Here is a 23,728-nt window from a genome sequence, read left to right on the forward strand (position 1 = left end):
CAGGGAATATAAAATATAGTCAATAATATGGTAATAACTATGTATACTGTCAGATGGGTACTAGACTATTTGGTGATCACTTCGTAAGTTATATAAATGTCTAAACAAAAAGGTGTACATATCTTTAATGTACACCTTTACATTAAAGGTGAATTAATATAATGGTGAATTAATATAATGTATGTTAATTGTAACTGAAAATTTTTTTTAGCTTTTAAAAATGTTACAGTCAATTCATAAGACAGTTTGGCAGTTCTTTATAAAATTAAACATGCTCTTAACAGTAGAATCCAGCAATCACACTCTTTGGTATTTACCAAAATGAGTTGAAAAATTGTCCACAAAAAAATCTGAATACAAATGTTTATAGCAAATGTATTTATAATTGTCAAAACTTTGAGACAATCAAGATGTCCTCAATAGGTGAATGGATAACAAAACTGTAGTACGTACATACTATTTAGATCTAAAAATAATGAACTATCGAGTAACAAAAAGACATGGAAGAACCTTAAATAAATATTACTAACTGGAAGAAAAGACTGAAAAGCCTACACACTGTGTGATTTCAACTGTATGGTATTATGGAAAAGGTAATACTTTGGAGATAGTAAAAGGATGGATGACAGAGGTTAACGGGGAGGGAGGGTAAATAGGTGGAACGGAGGATTTTTATGGCAGGAAAACTGCTTTGTATGATACTATAATGGTGACTGCATGCCATTATACATTTGTCAAATCCTACAGAATGAACATCACCAAAAGTAAACCCTATTGTAAACTATAGACTTTGGGTGATAATGATGTGTCAATTTAGGTTCATTGATTGTAACAAATGGTCCACCCTGGTGTGGCATGATGACAGTGCGAAAGGCTCTGCATGTGTGGGGCAGGGAATACATGGGAACTCTACTTTCTGCTTAATTTTTCTGTGAACCTAAAACCATTCTAAAAAATCAAGTCTTAAAAACAAGCAATATCCCTTTTAAGACTATGCACAATTAATATGCACAAATAAATAGACCATAGAACCAAGGTTTTAATTTGATTTTATGTTTTAATTGAAGGCCAAATAACCAGGAGGAAATGAACAACTTTTTGTAAGTATTACAATTCCATCTGGTAACGCTCATGTTTTTTTTTTTTTTAATATTCATGTCTTACAACCTATGGAATTGCCACAGGCAGAATTCTAAAACAGTACCCCTACCACTACCAGTATATAAACCCTGTGTAATCCTGAGTGTGGGCAGGACCGATGAATATGATGGGATTTTACTCCCATGAGTATATGAGTATAACTTTTTTTCTTCTTTTTTTAATATGGCATAGGTGAAGAGATTTTGCAGATGTAGTTAAGGTCTCTATTAAGTTGTCTTTAAGTTAATCAAAAGGCAACTTTTCCTGGCAGACCTGACCTAATCAGGTGAACCCTTTAAAAGTAAGATTAGGGTTCAGAGACAAGACAAACAGAAGCAGACACTCTTCTGTTACCACTGAAGAAGCGAGCTATCCCTGTACAGGGTCAGATGGCAGAGAATGATGAACAGATGTGAAATGCTGAGTGCCTCCGTTTTATAGTTGCAAGAAACTAAATTCTGGCAATGAAAGAGGACCTCAAGCCTCAGATAAGACCACAGCCTTCTTGGCCAATACTTTGATTGCAACCTAGGGGGACCCTGAGTAGAGGACTTGACTAAGTCATGCCTGGACTTCTGACCCATGTAAATGTTGAGATAATATAAACGGTTTAAGTCACTAATTTTGTGATAATTTGTTACAAAGCAAGAGAAACTTAATACTGGAGTTAAGTTTAGTTTCCTATGTAGCATAAACACACACACACACAAATCCCTGTACACACTACCACAATCAACACCTAAAACATTTTTATTACTCCAGAAAGTTTCCTTGTGTCCATTTGATATCCGTCACCTTCTCCACGTTTTGCACCTTTCAACCACTAATCTGCTTTCTGTCACAGTATATTAGTTTTGGTTTTCTAGATTTTATATAAGTACAAAATCATACATTATATAACTTTCTGTTTAACTACTGGATAATAATTCATTGTATAAGCATATCACAATTTGCTTATCAGTTTACTTGCTGATAGACATTTAGCCTGTTCTGAGTTTCATAAATAAAGCTGATGTTGGACATGTTTTAATTTCTTATGGAGTGGAATGGCTGGGTAAGAAATAAATGCACATATAACTATATAAGAAGCTGTCAAACTGTTTTCTAAAGTTTTGTACTATTTTACATCTCCACCAGCAATGTATGTGTGCTTGTTAACTTCCCATCTTCAATACTTGGTATTATTAGACTAATTATAGCTACTTCAAGATTTCTCTTTTTGTCTTTTCTTTCAGCAGTTAGACTAATGTGTCTAGGTATGGATTTCAGGTTTATCTTGGTGTTTTTGAGCTTCATGTTTTTAATAAAATTAAAGAAATCTTTTAGCCATTATTTCTTCATTTATTCTTCTCATTTTCCTTTCTGCTCTCTTTCCCAGACTGTCATGATGCGTACATTGGCATGCTTGTTGATGGCTTACATGTCTCTGAGAGGCTTTGTTCATTCTTGTTAATTCTTTTTTGTTCCGTTCCTCAGACTAGATAATGTCAAAAGACCTATACTCAAGTTTGCTGGGTTTTTTGTTGTTGTCGTTTTGTTTTGTTTTTTGTTTTTGTTTTTGTTTTCATTGCCTGGTCAAATCTGTTGTTGTTGAGCCCATTGAGTAAATTCCTCAGTTCAATTATTACACTTTCGACTCCAGAATGTCTATTTGATTAATTTTTATACTTTCTCTCTCTCTCTCTTTATTGTTATTCTCTATTTGGTGAGATGGTGCCCTCCTTCTTTTCTTTAGTTCTTTAAACATGGCTTCCTTTAATTCTTTCAACATATTTTAAATAACTTATTTAATTTTTTTTCTAGTAAGACAAATAACCAGATATCCTTAGGGACAGTTTCTATTGATTGTTTTTCACCCTTGTCTATGAGTTATAGTATAGAGGGAGCTTTCTGTGCTGTTGTATTATTAACCTTTTTGCCGAACTTCTTGCAATATCCATCGCGAAGATAGATGAGCTTCCTGTAGTGCTTCACATGTACTTACTACTGATCCAGAATTTTTTTTTGTAGCCGACTTCTTATATGCTATATGTACTGTTTATTTTATAGCTTTGATTAGTTAATGAAGTTTTACTAAATAATGGGAGCTAATTTCTTACCTTAGTACAGTCACTATGACAAGTAGAGCATTTAACCTTGGAGACCCAGACCAGTGGTTTCCTGCGCAAATATAAATTTCAATTCTATAATTTCCTGTAATACCTGTAAGAAAATAAAAACGTACCTTGTCTGATTACTGGGGATTTAGGAAGCTCTGTTTGAATGTCCAAGGCTAGTGTCCTGATCTGAGGCAGTACAATAAGATATAAAATAAAAAATGAGAGACATAAATTTTAAATGAAGAAGTAAAACTGATTCTGCAAATTATATCATTTCTAACATAGGAAATTCAAAGAAAGCATCCTGAGCATTCCAGCACCAGCAGATGCAATTTAGAGAACAGAGATATAGTAAGGATGCAGACATATGGTCCCAGCCACATTGAGATAACACCACACAATCGTCAGCATGGCAAACATTAAAAGGTCTGTCAACTCTGGATGTTAAAGAGAACATGGAACAGAGGGTGCATTTATCTGTTGCTAGTGGGAATCTAAATTATCTAAAACTATATTGGAAGGTTTAAATGTTTTATAAAGCTAAACATATGCTTATCCTTTGCTTAGAAGTTTCACTCCTAGGTATCTTCCTCAAGAGAAATTAAAAAATATGTTGACAAAAAAGACTCATATAAGAATGTTTATAACAGCTCTATTTGTAATAGCCTTCAACTGGTAGATGGATAAATAAATTATGGTGTATTGCTATCATAAAATACAATCATATATATTTATATTATTATAAATATATTATATAAAATATACTAATATAATAAATATTATATACTTAGCTCAATGAACTTTTACATAATAATAGTTACTTTTGTAACTATCTATTATATCATGATTAACATATTTTATGTTATATAATATAAATAATTATATAAAATATATATTATATTTAATATTACATTTCAATTTTATAATTATATTATATATTATATAATTATAGTGATATATAACAATATAACATTTATATAATGATCAATATATACATAGTTATTATATATGTAAACATATTAAGTAATGAAAAGGAGCTAGTGTTACACATGGGAACAAAATTATTCTGAGCTTAAGAAGCTGAGACCAAAATAATATACCCTATATGAATACATTCATATTGAAGTGCTTAAACAGACAAAACTAATCTAATATGAAACAATCAGAACAGAAGTTGCTTGGGGGAGTGAGGGACTGACTAAGAAAGGGCATGGGGGAAACTTCTGGGGAAACAGAAACATTCTATATTGTGATAGGGTTGTGATTTACACTAGTGTGTTTGTCAACATTTTATAGCCAAGACTTGGCATTTTGCTATATGTAAATTTTATTTTTTACAAAGTTTAGAGCATTCTATAGTTGTAGTTCATGAAAGGGACTTTCTCAGAGTGTGAAGGTAGAGAGGAAGAAAGATCAAGCATTGAGGGTCCCAGGGACCTGGCTCTTCCTTATGTAACCATCTGCTTAACAATCTTGTCCCCCTTTACCCTCATTTACTACATGAGTTGGTCCTCCCTGTTTGTTCTGAGGTTAAACTCAGCCAAAGCAAAGTTGACAGAGTTCAGAAAAAGTCTCACCAGGCTAGACGGTGGAGAAAAAAGAAGGTAAATTTTGAATAGTGGGAGGAATGCATACAACAAGATTGTGCTCACCTCTTTATGCTTCACAAGCTCTTCTATGTACATTATTTCATTTGATTCTCAAAATAACTTTGCTAAGTTGATAAGGCATATTATTTTATTTTAAAAGATAGGCATCAGAACAATACTTTCAACACTATCTTAAGAATCAGCAAATTATATTTCCTTCTAAGAGTTGTGCCGGAGCCAGCCAGCTGAAATGAACAGTACCTGAGAGGGGGAGTGAGGATTAAAGAAAAGACAGAGACAAGAGAGAGAGTCGGGAGGGCGTACAGTAAATACTGCAGCCCCGAGTTTATTTAGAACACACTACTTATAGCATTGCAATGAGAAAACAGCAGTCAAGACCCAAGGTCAGCCAAATTACTTATCCTGCAAAACAATGAAGTTCTCACGACTCAGAACTCTCTGCTCCGCAATCAAACTCCCTTCTTGGAAAACACTGAGTGCTTAAAATAGTTTAGTGCCACTTATCTCAGAGCTCGCCAAGTTAGCTCGGCTCCCAACAGAGTTAAAATTTTATATAAATTTATATAGTATCCCAGAAAAAATACAATGTACCTTCATGACTTCCAGGACATTATTAATTGATTATAATTTATCACATATGCTAACTTATCTTAAAAATAATTGGGCTGCTGAGATGGGTGGAGGGTGAGAGTTTATCAGTCAGAGAATCTTAGTAAAGGAAAAGTCATAGGGGCGAATGTTGGAATCTAAGGAAAGAAAGGATAGTTGATCAATGAACTGGCAGTATTCTGGTCTCTTGTTAACATTCACTTTCACAGGAATGGAACACAGGAAGTTAGAACTAGTATATTTCATCTCAAATGATTTGTAATGTAAAATCAGACAATCAAATTATCCAATTTAGTCATCTCTGAGCTCTGGTTTGGGCCCGGTATGAGTCAGAGATGACATTTTCAACAGTCTGATTAATGCCGCCTCTCTTCTTTCATGGAGTGGGCTTTTAGAATGAAAGCATGTGCTTAATGTTTTGTGATGATAGTTATTCTAAGAAATCATTTCTGTTTTTTTTTATGCAATAACTTGGCAAAATAAAATTATTTAACCTTATGCCTGTTTCCAATTCTCCTCCTCCTTCTTCAATTTTACTAACCTATAAAACCCAAAAGTTAGAGAATAGATGATTTTTTTCACTGTTCCATTTTTCAACCTAATCAACTATTTCTTGTTTGGCTTCATACTCTGGCCTCTCTACAGGGATAGAATGAGTCAGGCAGACTGCATTATGTAAGTTCCTGTAACAAATAGAGTTCTCTTTTTAAATTAATATATTGACCTTCAGGTTACAGATTGATGCACCAGCAGACTGATAATGCCTTCAAGTGTCCTGAATTTGTTTCAATTAAAAAAAAATAGCATTCTGCTTGTGCATGTCAGTTGTTGAGTTTGGTTATTGTAAAATCCATTCCCCAAAGAACAATTTCCTTCCTGTCTGCATGCAAACAGGTTTCTAAGCTTGTAGGGCTGAGGGCAGATTCCAGGCCACGATCAATCTAACTGGGTCATGGTCGTCATTCTGTGCATCCTGTCAGTCTTCTGATGATGCGCTTATTTATATTACAGGGTCTCTACACAGTTATATTGATAGAATTGTGGAGACAAAGGCTGAAGTATTTTGTGGTGCAACAGGGTTTCAGTCTTCTACGTCCTGGTTCTATGCTCTTTCCATATTTTTTACGTTTTTTTCCACTGAAGTAACTCCACTGGCAGAGAAGAGAGAATACTTGGGACAGGGCCTGAGGAGGGGAAGACAGTTTAAGGTTGCTGCAAATTTTAAAGTCTCTTATTTTACATTCTGTTTCCTAGTACATCTACAATTTTCAATATAAAAATTGCAGTTTTTAAAAAATTATGAATACTTGCATTTTAAAGTTTAGGTCCACTTTGAATTGTGCATGAAGCCATTTGAAAAAAGACACCCTGTGTATGTTTGTGAGGGATTTGTGGATGGGGATGATGTTATCATTCCTAAATAAATTGTAAATCTGCATGCAGAAATGTATGTATGTTATATATGGTTTATATATAAATATGACACTGTATATAGTATGATATTTCATTACAAATAACTATTTTCCCCCAAATTATAATATATTGAGATTCTTCTGTAATTAAGGAATTATAGTTATTAAACAAATGCCTTCCTGAAAATGAATATTCTTGTTTGTAATCCATTTTAGAGAATAAAACTTAAGCCCTAAATAGGAAAGTATTTCATCATAATTTTCAAGTCAGAGGAATAGTAACAAATGATAATGTGGCAAATTTGCTGTGCTTTGTAGTTTAATTTGTTTACACCTTTAACTCATCTATTCTTTGTTTTTTTTCACATTTTCAAATGGCTGAAAATATTTTAAAAACTTATATAAAATTCAAATTCCAGTGTCCATAAATAAAATTTTGTTGGATGTGGCCATATTAATCATTAACATATTATCTACAGCTGCTTTCTCTAGGGGTAAAGTGCTGAGTATCTGCAACAACAAAGATTCTATGGTCCAAAAAGCCTAAATTATTCGCTATCTCGTTCTTTTTGGAAAAAGGCTGGCAATCCTTGATGTGGATGGACCACTATCACTCCAGGTAATTCTCTTGTGTTTATATCCAGTCTATATACATAAAATTACTCCCCAGAGGCAACTACCATTATGATTTTTATCTTCATAGCGTGGTGCTGTCTATTTATTGTACTTGAGGTAAATTGAATCATGCAGTGTATATTTTTTGTGTGCATGGCATTTTTTATCTATCTTGTTGTATGCAATAAGACAGATAAACTATTCTTTTTTTATTACTAAATAGTGTTCCATTATGTATACACCATATTTTTATTCATTCCTTTTTATAACTATTCCTTTTTTATTACTAAGTAGTGTTCCATTATGTGTATATGCCATATTTTTTTTTAATCCATTCATTGAGTGATGGACATTTTCCTGATTTTTTTTTGTTATAAATAAAGTTGCAATAGAATTCTTGTATGTTTTTACTTACACAGTGTTTGTAACATTTTATACTCCCATATGTAATATTTGAAGAATACCATTACTTTGAATCCTTTCCAATATTTGGTGTTTTTAGTCTAATTTTAATCCTTTTAATGTGTATGTAATGGTATCTTCTTGTAATTTAAACAATAAGCTTCCTGATGACCATTGATATTGAGAATGTTTTCATGTATTTGCTAGCCTTTATGTACCCTTTATTGTAAAATATCTGTCTTTTACTCATTTTTACTGAGGTTTTTGGTTTTTTTTTTGGTCTTTTATAATTGGCTTTAGAAATTGTTTTCAAAAGTTGGTTATAGTCCTTTCTTGGACATGTATGTTATATATTTTTGTATGTGTCTGTTATTTTCTTCCAACTTGTGGTGTGCCTTTTTTTTAATGGTATATTTGATCATAAATTTTTAATTTTGATAAAGTCGTGTTTATTATTTTTGTCTTTATTATTCTTTGTATTCTAAGAAATGTTTGCCTACCTCTCAGTCACAAAGATATGCTCCTATTTTTTCCTGTAATCTCTCTCTAGTAAGTATGCGAGTATAATATAAAATATGGAACCAGGTTCATTTTTTGTATGCAGATATTCAATCAACATCATTTATTGAAAAGATTTTCTTTCCTCCATTGAATTCCACTTATACCAGAAATTATTTTTACTGAGCAATTTAGGGCCTATTTCTAGACACTTTGCTTTGTTTATTTGACATATTTATTTATTCTTATGCCAGTCTCACTCTGTCGTGAAAATGGTAGCATTACATACAGCAAGTCTTATAGGAAAGAAGTCTAAATTTATCAACTTTGTTCTTCTTTGAAATCGTTTTAGCTCTTCTAGATCTTTCTTATGTAAAATTTATAATCACCTTATCAAAAAGGCCATGGAGATTTCTACTGGCCTTTCATGGAATTCCTAAATCAGTTGAGGAAAATATGGACCTTAAAACAGTGCTTCCAAATCACAAGCATGGTGTCTCTTCATTTGTGTCTTCTTTAATTTTTCTCAACAATATTTTGAAATTTTCAGTGAAGAGATCTGTTATGTACTTTGTGAAATTTATTTTTTATAGACTTTTTCTGGTTTTGATGCTATTACATTGAGATGTCTTCATTTTCCTATTATTTGCAGAAAATAATTAAAAAGAAAATTATTTTTTGTATGTTGACTTTTAAGCTGAGACTGGCGAATGTATTCATTAGATTTAAAAGCTTTGGGGGTGATGTCTTTGGATTTTTTCATATATACCAGTGATAGCTGTGAAAAAAAAGTTTTATATCTTCTTTTTCAATATGTACACTTTTTATTTCTCTGCTATTTGTTTCATTGTATTGGAGCTAGGGCTTCCAGTACATTATTTAATATAAATGGTAAAAGTACATATTCTTGCCTTTTCCTGATTTTCACAGAAACACCTTCAACATTGTCGCATTACATCTATGGCCATGCCACCCTGAACAAGCCCGATCCCATCTGATCTTGGAAGCTAAACAAGGTTGGGTCTGGTTAGTACTTGGACGGGAGACCACCTAGGAAGACCAGGTGCTGTAGGTGTAAAAAATAAATAAATAAATAAAGGATTGTAAGCTGACAAGGTCCTTGCAATCTGTGAAGTCAACCAAGAGTTGCCTCATCTAAAAAAAATATATTGTCACATTACATATGATATTAGCAGTTAGTTTTTCATAAGTGCCTTTAAGTAAATTGATGAAATTTCCTTCTTATTATGATTTACTTAGTGTTTTTGTCATAAATGAGGGAAGCCAATTTTCTACATCTATTTTTGTGAGTAGATGATTTTTATCACTTAAACTCTGAAGATAGTAAACAAAAACATTGCTTGTTTCAGATGTTAAACTGAGCATGCATTCCTGGAATAAACCGTATGGTTATTGTATACGATATCTTTTAGATATTGCTGGATTCGGTTAGCTAAGATTTTGTTCAAGATTTTATATTTGTGTTCATGAAGTCCACTGACCTGTAATATGTATTTTTTGAAATGTTCTTTTCTGGTTCTGGACAGGGTAATACTGGTCTCATAATTTGAGCTGGAAAATGTTCCTTCATCTACCATTTTCTTAAATAGCAAGCTTAAGATTTAGAATTATTTCTTTTTTAAATGGGTGAAAACATTCACAAACAAAATCATGTGAGGCAGAGTATTTCTTTGAGAGGACATTTGTGATCACAAATTTAAGTTGTTTATGAAAATAGGACTATTAAGTTCACCTACTTATTGTTATGTCTGTTTAGTAAATTGTGTCTACTTGGGAAATTTCAGCAATAATATTAATAGCAATCAGTAGCTGGTAGTGTGGAAGACTGGTAGGTAGCTAGATTAACCAGAAGTCATCTCAACTACCTTAAGTTTGCAGCCTAGTCACATGTCAGCTTAACATTTGTTGGAGTCTGAATAATCATTCCTCACTTCTGCTGTGGGATATAGAAAGGAGCTGCCACTCCGGGAAAAAAACGAAGCAGGAATATCCCCCAATCCCTACCGTTCTATACAATGCCTGGTATCCTCTCTCCTAAAATATTATGTGCGTATGTGTTTGTAATGTGAAAAAGGTAAAAAAAAAAAAGCTCCAGTCAATGAAAAAGATTACCAAGAACTCACAGAGAGGGTGTAAATTGGAACTACCAGAAAGGGATATTAAAATATATTTTATAAACATATTAAACAATTCACAAGAAAAATGGAAAAAATAGGTGAACTAATACAGAAACCTTAGGAAAAAAATATATTTATATAATTCCACTTTTACTCTTAGAGTTTCTGTCTTTTTTTCAATTTGGGAAAATTATCATCAATTATCTTTTCAAATACAGAATTTTTTATCAGACCTCCCTCTATTCTCTTTTATTAGGTTAAAAGTAGAGGCTCTCAGTCAATCTTCCCTGTCTTTTACCTCTTTTCTTAAAATCCATTTTTTTTCCTCCTTAATGCAATTGGAATAAATACTCAGGACTCATTTTTCTGATTCTCTAATTCTTTAACTTCTGATTAACTAGGTATGCCTTCAACAATGTCAAGTCTAAAGTTTAAGCCAAATTTAGTTAATTTTTTTCAATAACTATATTTTCAATATTTTTTTCAATAACTATATCCCCAAGTATATAATTGGTTCTCATTTTAGTTCTTTTAGTTTTTATTTCCTTTATTGTTTTCCTTTTTTTTTTTAATGGAAGTTTGGTCTTTATATATTTTAACAGTTAGTATATTTACTTTAAAACCTCATTCACCATAATTAAATTCAAATAAAATTCTAAAAACATATCAAACAATCCACAAGAATTCAAGAAAAAAGAGAGGAAAGAGAAACATAAAGAAAAGAAAAAACATAAATCAAATAATGAAATAGCAGACTTCAGCCATAATATTCCATTAAACAGTCTAATGGCAAATAGTCAAAGTTCACCAGTTACCTACTAAATGGCTAAAAATCGACTCAACTATATGCTGTCTACAATAAACTCACTTCAAATAGAGTGATATAAGTGAAGGTTAAAAGATGAAAAAATATATACCATATAAACAATAATTTAAAAAAATTCAGAGTGATATTAATATCAAGTAGACTTCAGAGCAATAAGGCAAAATATTAACAACAACAACCTAATAACATTCATCTAGTTCAGAATGAAAGAAGAGAAACTTTTTAATGATATATGATTGTCTATGCAGAAAACCCTATGCAATATACAAAAAATACTATAAATAGCAATTGAGTTTAGCCAGATTATAGAAAAATTATATGAAAAAATCCATAATTTTTTAACACATTACCAATGAAGAATAAGAAATTAAATTTTAAAATACCATTTGCAAATACATATGCAAATACACAAAACATATAAAATATATATACAATACCTGATTAAGCAGGTATTGTATATATATATTAGATATATAAATAAATAATATAAGTATTGTATATATATATATATATACAGGTGTATATATATACACCTGTATATATATATATATATGTATATACACACACATATATATATGTGATATATATATATACAACAATTGGAATAAATACTCAGGACTCCCGCAAGCAGATTGGGGGGCGGGGGGAGGGAGGCGTGGACAAAAACAAGGCTGAAGAGCTAAAAGACGTACCAGTGTTGAAAATAGCAGGTGTGTGTGTGTGTATATATATATATATATATATATATATATATATATATATATATATATACAACACCTGCATAAGCAAACTTTGTTGAGATGAATTGAAGAAAACCTGAGTATACTGTGTTCCTGCCTCAGAAGACTCATTATTCTGATGTCAATTTTCCTTAAATTTATTCATAGTTCAATATAACCTCATTCAAAATTCCAGGAGGCATTTTGTAAAAATTGATGAACTGTTTCTAAAATTCAAAAGGAAATGCAAAAGGCCTAGAATAAAAAATGAATTTTGATCAAAAAGAATAATGCTGGAGAAACAAGTTATGTAGCTGCAATTATCAAGACAGTGTGAAACAGGCATCAAGATAGACAAATAAATCAATGGAGTAGAAAAAAGAGTCCAAAAATACACTCACAGAGAGATTTTCAATTAATCTCAGCAAAGTTACATGCCAAGGCAATCTGATGATGTTAGAAAAAATGGACATTTTATGGGAAAAAAATAAATCACTGATACATGCAAAATTATTAGTGAATCTCAAAATAATTATTCTGAATAAAAGAAGCCAATATTATATGGTTCTATATGTATAAAATTCTTGAAACCATAAAAATCTATAGGGCAAAATAACCTTTGGACTGGGCCCAAAGCAACAATGTGTCCCAAAGAACTGTTTACAAAGATAAGAAGAAAGAAGATATTGTGACTATTGGACTGGCCACTACCTGACTGAAAATTAAAACATTGTTTAGAATCAGTGTCACTGTGTTAGCTTATCTGCACCTTTATGAATGCCTTCCATCTACTGATATAATTGCCCCCTTTCCCTTTCTCATAAATACCTCTTGCCTTTGTCTCTTAATTGCAACACTATTTGGGTTTCTGCCTGAATCCCTGCTCCCTGAATAGCTATTCTTGATCTCAACTAAATGCTTGTTGTCTCTAATTTGGCCTTTTACTTTTAGGATATTCATTTATTCATTCAATAAATGTTGTTTGAACAAATATGTGTGATTTATTTCTCTAGGTATTAGAGACAGAAAGGCATAAAAGAAAGACAGGGCCACTAATATCGTAAAGGTCACATTCTAGAGGGGTGGACAGATAACTAACTTCTGTCAGAATTAAATGTTTAATTAAAAGTGTGATAAGTCCTGTGAAGGAGATGGATAGATTTCTATGAATTCATATATCAGAAGGCCTTACTTGTTCTGTTCCTAGGAACCTGGAAGAAAATAATTCTCCTAGAAAAAAGAATTCATAAAACATAAAGAAACTGAATCCCAGATATACATAGAAAGCTGTCCAAGATTGTACAGCTATGTTGGAGCAGATCTGCCCAGACTTCCTACATCCAGTATAATGATTTTCTTCTGATATCTTTCAGAGTGAAAAGCCCAAACAGTAGAGAGTATATTATTTCGATTATATTTCCCTGCTATTTTCAACACTGGTACATCTTTTAGCTCTTGAGCCTTGTTTTTGTCCACCCCTCCCTCTCCCCGCCCCCCAATCTGCTTGCAGGAGGAGATCTTTGTGTTGAATGTGAAAGCTATTTAAGTAATATACTTTCTTTGAAACTATGTATATGTATAGTTGGGACTGTCCTCAACCCTTATCCTTGGTACTATTTCGTCACTCTCTTGAGGTCTACAATCTTTTGCTCTGTTTTTTTTTTTTCTTTTTCTTTTCACAAATATATTTTAATCATATTACTGGTGTACAAATAAAATTTTAATACACCATATTACTGGTGTACAAATAATATTTTAATCATATTACTGGTGTACAAATACAAACCTTTTTGGTTTTGATACTGTTAGACTCAGAAAATAAGTAGCTTGTCCAAGATCTCAGCTAGTAAATGGCTGTCATGTGCCACAGTGAGCCTGCCAATAACCAATGTGTTGGCTGGACTGGCTCTTGTGGTTCTTATTATGATTGCAAGATGCCCCTAGCAATAACCATCAGGAAACTTGGGGGAAAAAATGTTTACTTCTTATAAATCCTGCAAATTACATGGTATATCTGAGACCACACAGAGAGATCTCAGGTAGAGAAAGATTGAGCATGAGCAGGCAGGCCTGGAGTTCTGTTTTCACCAGGGTTGAGGGTGGGAGCCTTGGATCTGTGAGCTCACTTTTTTCGGGTGAATTTAAAACAGAAAAGCAAGAATTTAAAGTATAGGAAGAGAAAAAAGAAATGAAGCAAATTATCAGTTGTAGAAATCAATCAAGATCTCTAAAACAAAGGAGCCTAGCTGGAGGGAGTGGAGGAGTAAGGTGTGTGGCTCAGGTTCTTTATCTAGTCATGTGGTTGGAAACCTGTTATCTGAGATAAGACCCCTTTGAAGTGGAGGCCTCAGCAAGCAAAGCCCAAATTAGGCACTTGCTTTAAAAGAAAAGCCTTGAGTCAAGGCTGACATTACCATCAATTGCAGAACAAGGATGCATTTGAACCTAGTCACTTAGACTCTATGGCCCAGACTTTTTACTATCATACTGATTAAGACTTGGAGGGGAGGGGTACATCCTAAGGCCATTTATCTTGTCTCTTGGCCTTGGCTTGTTTCTCAGGCTGGGATCAAAACTGGGAGAGGGCTGAGTTGGGCACTGAGAAAAAGTTTCAGAGCCACACCCAGGGAATGGGTGTTTTCCCTAGACTAACCACTCTGCCTCACTTTCAGGACTATAGCCTGTAGTCAATCAAAAACATTAAATAGGCCTCACTCATGACTGTTCACCTGTCATAGAACTGCCTATGTAAATTCTTTCAGAACAACTTACATCTTTCTTCCCCAAAACATAGTGTATAAAAATGCTCATCAAATCCAGGAGGGCAGACATGGTTGTCTTTTCTACCTAGCCTCGCTGTTGGTGGTTTAGATGTCATGCCCTAAGACCTAGTCCTTTTCTGGCTAGCATGTGGCTCAATAACCCCCCACCTTTTTTTTTCCTGAAAAGCTTTGGACTGTGAAAGTTTTTGTTTAACATATCTCTGGCCTGTTGCATATCTGATTTTTGAAGGAACAGAAAAGAACTCAGCTCTCTTGTATCTGTATGAGGCCTCCACTGCAGTCCCATTGTGACTCATTAGATTGAGGTATGTACCTCCTCGTTGGCTTTTCTGAAGCTCTGGATGATGCACACTCACACCTTGTGTAAGATGCACACAGTGCTATTGGGTGGGCATAATGTGTCCATAGTGTGGGAGGGGCTTGTTTCTTCTGTGTTTCTACAGCATGGAAGGGATTCCCTTTTTTGTACGTCTAGAAAAGGAACTCAGGACATGTGACAGAGAAGGAAAACCCTTCTCCAACTGGCGAATTATTGAAGGGACACCCTCAAGTTGGTTTTATTATGATGATTTTGTTATTCACCAGTACCTGTCCGTGTCTTTGTTTTTGACTTGTATCTTTGTCTGAGTCAAATGAGGTCATTGTGACATCTTGTGGCCAGTGTAATTACCGTTTGGGTTTTTGCTCTCGAGGAACCAATGTTTTGCGTTGGAAACTGCGTAATGGTGGGCTTTCCACTCCAAAGGTGAGAGGCATTTGCTTTGCTCCCATTAACCTTAAGGTACTCCCAAGAAACTTGGAACATTGCAAGGATGTCTGGACTCATCGTCCAAGATGTACAGCAGCCTCATAGAGAAAAAGGAACTGCACTTATATGACGGTGGTTTTTCACTCTGAAGAAAAGGGATAATTGCTCCTTCAGGCCCTTTGGGAGAAGTGTCCAGGCTACTAGAAAACTTTGAGGAAATGTCTGGACTCATTGTCCGAGATGTGTAGTGGACTCATAGAGCCTCCGACAGAAGAACACACCTCCAGTTCCTGGGTCGGAAGAAACATTTCCAGCTTGTCTTGGAGGTACATGTAAGCACTTGGTTATTCTAGTACCTCAGGACTCCCGAAACACCACCTGGTATTCAGGCCTCTCAGAGATAGGTGTGAGAGTAACAGCCCACCCACTAGGGAAGGTCACTCACAAAGCAGCACTCTTCCTACTGGAAAAAAATATCCAGCCTTGATCATTTGAGAACAAATCTTTTAAGTTATGAAAAGTCAGAACTCCAGAACTTTCCCTTCCCCTCCCCTCAAACACTGGCCAGTGCTATGAATAACAAATATGGTGCTGAATCATGCACATTTTTTATCTAAATAGGTTAACTTTACTAAAAATGACATTTCTCTACAATTTTCCAAATGGGGAACTTTTGATTTGGCAAAATTAGTTTTTTTTTCTTTTATGATTTAAATTAGAAATAAATATACCAAGCAATTAGAATGGGAAGTTAATTTAATTGTTACTCCGAAGCTAAGCTAGTCTCTTAAATAGATTTCCTATGAGATTCCCTTTCTGGATTGATTTAGACTTGTAATAACTTAAAACAAGAAGAGAAAGCTTTAGAAAGTTCTAGAGAGAGACTTTCCCTAGTACTGGTCCTTGTTCCCCATTTAACCTATTTATCCAGCCTTCCCTTTTGTCCTAGAAACTTTTCCTTCTCACAACTCACTTCTCTGTCCTCTCCACAAACTTTTCCTGACCCCCCCAGAACCATCTTAATAAATCATTTTAAAATTAAAACCCAACCATCAGGTATAATTCTCCTAGAACCTACTCTCATGGGGACAGAGGCCGCCCCGCTGCCCCTGTGCTGCTGCAGTCTTAATGACACAGCACAGGCTGCTACTAGATGTAGGTGGATAAGGGCAGCTGCCACCATAGCACAGGCTGCCCTAGGACAGTTCCCCAAACCCAGGTTATAATGTGTGCCCCTGGTCTGAGACAGAAAGAAGAATTATAGTTAAAGACTTTCCAGACCCACATAAGACCCCCTATTCCCCTCTTTCCAATTAAATCAAATGAGGGTTTAATGTCATCAGGCAATCTGTTAGCACAAGATCACATGATTTACATCAGCAGGTTAACATGCTGGTGGGGACAAGAGAAGCACAACACTAGTGGCAACTCGTAAACTGTCGAGACCCTGAAGCTTCTCCATGGGCCTTACCCACTAATCTGACCCTAGGTTTTGAGGAGACCAACTGTATTGCTTAACGACTGTGGGACTCTATTCTTTGAGGCTTTCCAAGACCCAAAGACTGATCTAAACTTCAAGAATCTAAAGAACTTAAAGGAGAATCCATTTGTAACTATTTCAACTGGCCCTGTGCTGTCTTTTAGGAAAACTAGTTTGCCTATTGATGCTGAAACAACACAAACTACCTTAAATTCAGTTGTCCTTAATGGATTAGGCAAAGAACTGTCTACTGTAGTTAAAAGAACTAAAATACAGTGAGAAGTTCTTCCTACTGCCGAACTTGTGGTCCGTACTGATTACTTAGCCTAAACTTTCCATGAAGCTAGAGAAAAGAAAGCAAATCATATAAGGAATCTACAGCTCCAACAACTAGAGGCAAAAACCATTGTGAAGCTAAACCTAAAATCAAATGGGTTTGCCATTACTGTAAAGAACTTGGGCATTGGAAAAAGAACTGCTTGAAATTAAAAAAAAAAAATAATCAACAGTGATGAACTAAAGCCATTAGTTCTAAATTCCATGAAATTGAAATCTGATGGAACTCTAAGGAGACAAAGAGGCTGCCTCCCCTCCTCCCCCTGAGTTATTTAGGAGATACGTGTATCCGAACTAGGAGTGACTTTTATCCTGTCCTAATTGACACTGGTGCCTCCTTTCTGCCTTAAACCTTGCACTGATCAAAATCCCCATCCCTCGGAGTACTGAAAAAATTGAAGTTATAAAAACTGAGAACTTCTCACAGACGTTATTTCTTTCCACGCCTATGATGTTTTCTTTGAGACCGTTAACTGATACTCATTGCTTTCTAATCAGTCCATCTGGCCCCATACATATATTATGTATATACATACATACTTTCTACAAAAATGTAAGGCCTCAATAAGTTTTTCTCCTAAGGGGGAAATATCTTTAACATTGACTGATATTTGCTCAAATGGAGGTTCAAGTGAAATTAATGAGAGTTATGAAGGACATGGTGAAGAAAATAATACCTTTATTCTTTCTCTTGAGATGAACCCCAAATATCTGATGATCCTTCTTTCCTTGAGCTCAAAGATCTTCCTGAAGCTTTATGGGCCTCTTCCAACACTGATATTGGAAGAAATCAATATCAGTGTTGACAGTGCCACTGCTATAATAATCATCACTCATAAATCCAAACCCTAACAATGATTTAACCAGTACTAATATGTAAATAAAGGGCTGATTCTTTTCTACACAGATCCATGTAATACCTCAATTGCCTGTTAAGAAACTGCACAATAGAATTTGGAGGCTTCTTTAAGACTTTCAAGCCATAAATTACATAATAATTTCAAGATATCCTGTTGTCCCAAATCCACATACTCTCCTCACTGATACTCTGTGAGAAAGCAAGTTTTTCACTGTTGTTAATTCACACAATTCTTCCTTTAGCATTCCTGTGAATCCAGAAAATCAACTCTTATTTACCTTTACCTGGAACAATCAGCAATTCCCCTCGACTATAAAACCACAGAGATTTATTGAAAGTTCAACACACTTTTCACGAACTTTGAAGCAAGATTTAAGTGACTTAGCAATGTCTGAAGAAACTGTTGTTAAAATGTGTTGATGACTTACTGCTCCGTGGTAATTCTTTTGAGTCCTAGAGGAAAGACAGCTACTCCAAGCTCTGGCTGACAAAGGACATAGGCATCTAAGGAGAAACTGCAGTATGTTGGTAAGTCACATTATATTTTCTGAAGAACTTAAACTAGATGGTGAGCATTTGGCAAGTATACAAAGATACCCTGAACAAACTACTAAGAGACAATTAAGAGTTTTTTGAAGGGAACAAACAGGGTACTATCACAATTGCATTTCTAATTTTTATTTTTTTTTTATTTTACAGTGGAAAAGAAAAGTTTTATTAGAAGTAGAAGTGGGCCTGGGCAAGAGAAGCATGGCTCAGAAGGCCTAATTTTTCTTTGATTGATAAACCATTATACAAAATGTTGCATGCCCGCATGCCAGAACCATTAATTTGGTCAGTAGAGAACAATGACACACTTTTAAGACTTTGAAGGAAAAGTTGAACAATATGCCAGCTCTGGGTCATCCAGACTATGACTTTCCCTTTTGTTTATTTGTGTATGAATGAGAAGGCACTGCATTGAGGGTACTTACATAAAAGCATGGAGGGTTTGTTTTTGTTGTTGTTGTTGTTTTTGTTTTGCCTTTGAGATATTACAGTCAATAGTGGGACTGCGTAGCACAGGGAATGCCTCCTTGCCTGTGAGCAATCCCTGCTACTGTCCTTTTAATAAAAACTACTGAACCATCTATGTTCCCCATTCAGTAGAAGCCTTACTTACCTCACATTATTCACCTATTGCCAGCAGGCTACTTCATATGAGATAACCCTCCTTTTGGCAGCCTATATGACTTTAATGAGATACGATACACTCAATCAAGCAAGCTTGCTGCCCACAGAATTAGATGAGACCCCCCATGACCGCATATCACTGACTGACGCTCTTTTACTTACTAGGAAAGGTTTAAAAGAAACTCCAATACTTAATGCTGATGTATTGTGTTATACCGATAGTTCATATTTAAAAAATGAGAATGGAAAATGTTTATGCTGGTTACACAGTAACTAATTTCTTTGAACTTATTTGAGGCTGGTCACTTACCTCATGCTACCTCAGTCCAAGAAGCCAAACTTTATACTCTAACAGGGCCTGCATCCAAGCTACGGTACCGAGCCAATATGTATACAGATTCTTGTTATGCATATGACATAGCCCATGGTTTTGGGATCCTTTGGGAAGAGAGGGGATTCATTACTACCAATGGGATCAAAATTAGGAGCAGTTATTTCATATTAGAATTCTTAGATGCCATTTTTCTCCCCAGTCAGTTAACTACTACTGAGGTTGAAGGACATTCTTGGTTACAAAGTAAACATGCTGAAATGAATCAACTACATGATGCTGCCACAAAACAACAACAACAACAACAACAAACAAACAAAAAATGTGGCCCAAAATAAAGATATTATAGAAAATAAAATCTTTACTTTGACACTTTATATCCAAAGAGATCTAAGAGCCAGCACGCTTGTTGAAAACTTACTAGGATCTTTATATAGGGTTCAATTCAATATCCCTAATGATGGGAGACTTTATTGGCAAACTCGAAAAAGTTTCCTAGACACCAAAAAACACCTGTGGTATGGACCTAACAAACTCCTTATAATACTTGACTCTATGGTGAGAAGGACGTTTCAAACTATACATGTACTAACTCACTGATCTACAAAGAAAATAGTAAAAATTGCTAAGCAATATTGGTGGGGCCACCAAATTTCTGCAGCTGCTGCTGTAGCATCTACAAGACACCCTACCTGTCCAAAATATAATCCAAGAAAAACTACAAAGCTTTCACTTGGGAAATTTGAACTAAATGTAAACTTATTTAAAGTATGACAAATAGATTTTATATGGTTACCTCCTTAGAGTGGATATCAAGATGAATTAATAATGATTTGTATGCTTTCTCACCAGATTGAAGCTTCCCCCTGTTTACCATACCACTACCACCTCCGTAGCTAAGATGTTAACAGAGAAAATTATACCAACCTGAGGAACACCTTCTACCATATATAGCACAGAGGAGCCTGTTTCATTGGACCAGTAGCCCAGCAAGTGTGTGCCATTGGGTGATACTGTGATATTTTCACTGTGCCTACCACCAAAAGTTCTGTGGATTAGTGGAAAGAACAAGTGGAATTGTGAAAACTCAGATAATTTATGGACATCTTGAAAAGTCCTTGGTCAAAATCTTTACCTATAGTTCTCTTAAATCAGAGGTCCACCCCTTTTGGGAAACAAAATTTCCTCTTTTAAAATTATAACAGGGAGACCTATGCATCTCTCCCCTGTAACACTAGATTCTTTAATTATAAAAAGGGATTCTTATATATTGTCAATAACTTATTAAAGCTGTTAATGGAAATCACTCTTTGTTAAAACAATCTTTTTACGGTGACACAAAGAGAGGCCTTCCACCTTATGGGATCTAGCCTGGAGACTTTGTGTACTGGAAAAGACTCTCCACAAGAATTCATCACAATCTCGTTGGAAAGGTCCTTCCCAGGTACTTCTTGTGAATCCCTGCGCAGCCATGATCAATAGAACTGACTCCTGAATTCATGTTTCCCAACTTAATAAGGCTAATCCACCTGACCTCGAGCTTCCTCTGACCAGGAAGAGGAGCCTTAAAATTTACTACTACCCAGGAGTCCAGACCAGGCTAGTATGAACCTTAAATACTAAACTTTACTATGCATAATTCTTATACTTTACAATTGGCATAGCAATCTTGTTTTTAGGAATACTGATAGCTCTGATGATTCTATGCCAAGCTGGTCAACTCCTTTGTGTGTTAGATTCTCTATTTTAAGTCATTATTGTCTTTAGAAAGATAAGGATCTATAAGTATATATTTATTGTAACAGTTACCTTTACCTAGGCAAGGAAAGATAATCCCTTAATCAGAATTTCATGGTTCCTCACATTTGTTGCAAATCTAACAAAATGTTGGTTATGCCATCCTAAACTTTGTACCACCCATGGTCCTATTGACTACACGTACGCCCTATTTCTTACTTTAGTTTCATTCCTAATTATGACGTCAAACATGCATATCATTAGCTATTGTGTTTATCTTACCCACTCTAACCAGTATTTACCACGTTTCTACTTTGCCCCTGTGCCACTGTTTAGATAAATGTGACTCTTAATTGTGTCAGAAGCATTCTTGATGAGCTAAAACAGTTTTCTGGCTCCAATAACTTAACTAACACAGGCCAAGGTTTACCTGGTTGTTCTAATTTTTATACTGCTCCATGGCTCAATAATATCCAATGACAGATTATCCAAAATATTGATAACTTTATCTTTGTCTGTAGAGGAGAAGATCATTATGGCCCTTCAGTGCTTAGGGAGATGGGTCATGCAGGGACTATGTTCTTGAGAAATCTAGTCACTCCTTTATCTAGGCATAGTTCTGAAGACGCCCAACACAGGGATAGTTACCCTAAACTTTTTTTTCAGAATCAACTGATCCATTTAGATGGAGACTCTTTTTGCCAAAATCCTCCAACTATCACCTGGAAGCCAAGAGGATACCAAAGGCTACTCTTTCCTTCCATGGTGGAGTGTTGCATTTCATAAACACAGAATTAGGAATTTCTCTATTATTTTAAGTAATATTGCTGGTGATGTTACAGCCTCCTTTAAGCACAGCAAAGGCTATTAATTCTTCAGCCAGTTATATTAGATAATAGAATTGCTCTAGACTATATATTAGCAGAACAAAGAGGGAAATGCATGGCAATTATTATATCTTGTTGTATACACATAAACACATTTCATGAAGTAAAGACCCATTTAGAAAGAGTTAGAAAAGAAGCTATTTGGCTTCAAGAAGTCCCTACAGAGGGACCAGGATTTAATCTGTTCAGTGACCTTTTTAGTTGGTTGCCATTATGAATAGGCTCATTATTTGGAAAAACAACAACAACAACAACAACAACAACTTTGCAAATTGGCTTAATAACTCTACTTTGCCTTTTTTATTGCTATAATCTTTAAGTGTTATACCTGTTGCTTCATTCAATTATGTAAATCCATAAACCAAGCCCCAACTAACATATGCTTGCTTAACAGACTGAACTATACACTTAATTGATGAATATAAATCTCTTATTAAGTGGCCCATTTTTATTTTCAAAGCTGAATACTGTTCCACTGTATGTATACAGCACATTTTCCTATCCATTCATATTTCAATAGACATTTGAATTGTTTCCATATCTTGGCTATTGTGAATAGTGCTGCAGAGAACATAGGGGTGAAGATATTTCTTTGATCCTGAACTGGGATTGCTGGATCATAAGGTGATTAAAAGTTATTTTTATTTTTTTGAGAAACCTCCATACTGTTTGCCAGGTATTCACTGTTACAGTCATTTACTCAAGAGACATCTAAAACAGGCCTATAATGTGCAGACCCCTGTGTAGCTATTGCAATGTCATGCACTGAGAAGAATATAAAAAAGCATATCTTTGCCTTGGAAGTAAAGTTTATGAACAAATTGAAAAATCTGAAGAGAGGAATCTTTAAGTTGGTGATTTGAGCAGTACAGTTGTCAGAAGAAAAGCATTTTTAGAACTAAAGAGATATGAGGAAAGGTATGAAGGCAGAACTACGCAGTCAGTATATCGGGGGTAGAATGACCACTCCATTTTAATTGAGGCCAAGAGTACATGTAGGGTAAGCTAAGAATCAATTCATAAAACTTTCAGAGTAAATCCTTTCAAAGATTTAGTTGCTCTTGTTTTCAGAATTGGGTTTTAAGGTTATAAGAAGTTATTAAAGGACATTAAATAGCAAAATGACATTATTAAGCAACTTTTGTTAAAAAAAATGAACTCAAAAGTGATGCAAATTGAATCAGAGGTAAATGTGAGTTGGGAAACAAAAGACTTCACATAACACAGACAATGTGAGATATAGAGCATGAGGAAATCGTTCAAAATGATCATATTTTTGGATCTTAAGAACTAAGAAAATGTCATTAAAAAACTGAGAAGATACTA

At 34.6% G+C, this 23,728-nt stretch overlaps 1 long non-coding RNA gene and 1 pseudogene across 1 annotated transcript; both read left to right on the top strand.

The window, feature by feature from the left end:
* Window positions 1-9,341: 9,341 nt before the first annotated feature.
* On the top strand, window positions 9,342-9,460 carry LOC120611039 (uncharacterized; annotated as a pseudogene).
* A 9,009-nt stretch (window positions 9,461-18,469) lies between these two features.
* On the top strand, window positions 18,470-21,084 carry LOC120611034 (uncharacterized). The gene is made up of 2 exons (XR_005655067.1): window positions 18,470-18,802; window positions 20,631-21,084. It is a non-coding gene; the product is annotated as an uncharacterized LOC120611034 (long non-coding RNA).
* The last annotated feature ends 2,644 nt before the right edge of the window (window positions 21,085-23,728 follow it).

Source organism: Pteropus medius, unplaced genomic scaffold (assembly GCF_902729225.1).
Source record: "Pteropus medius unplaced genomic scaffold, Ma_sr-lr_union100, whole genome shotgun sequence".
NCBI classification, from domain to species: Eukaryota; Metazoa; Chordata; class Mammalia; order Chiroptera; family Pteropodidae; genus Pteropus; species Pteropus medius.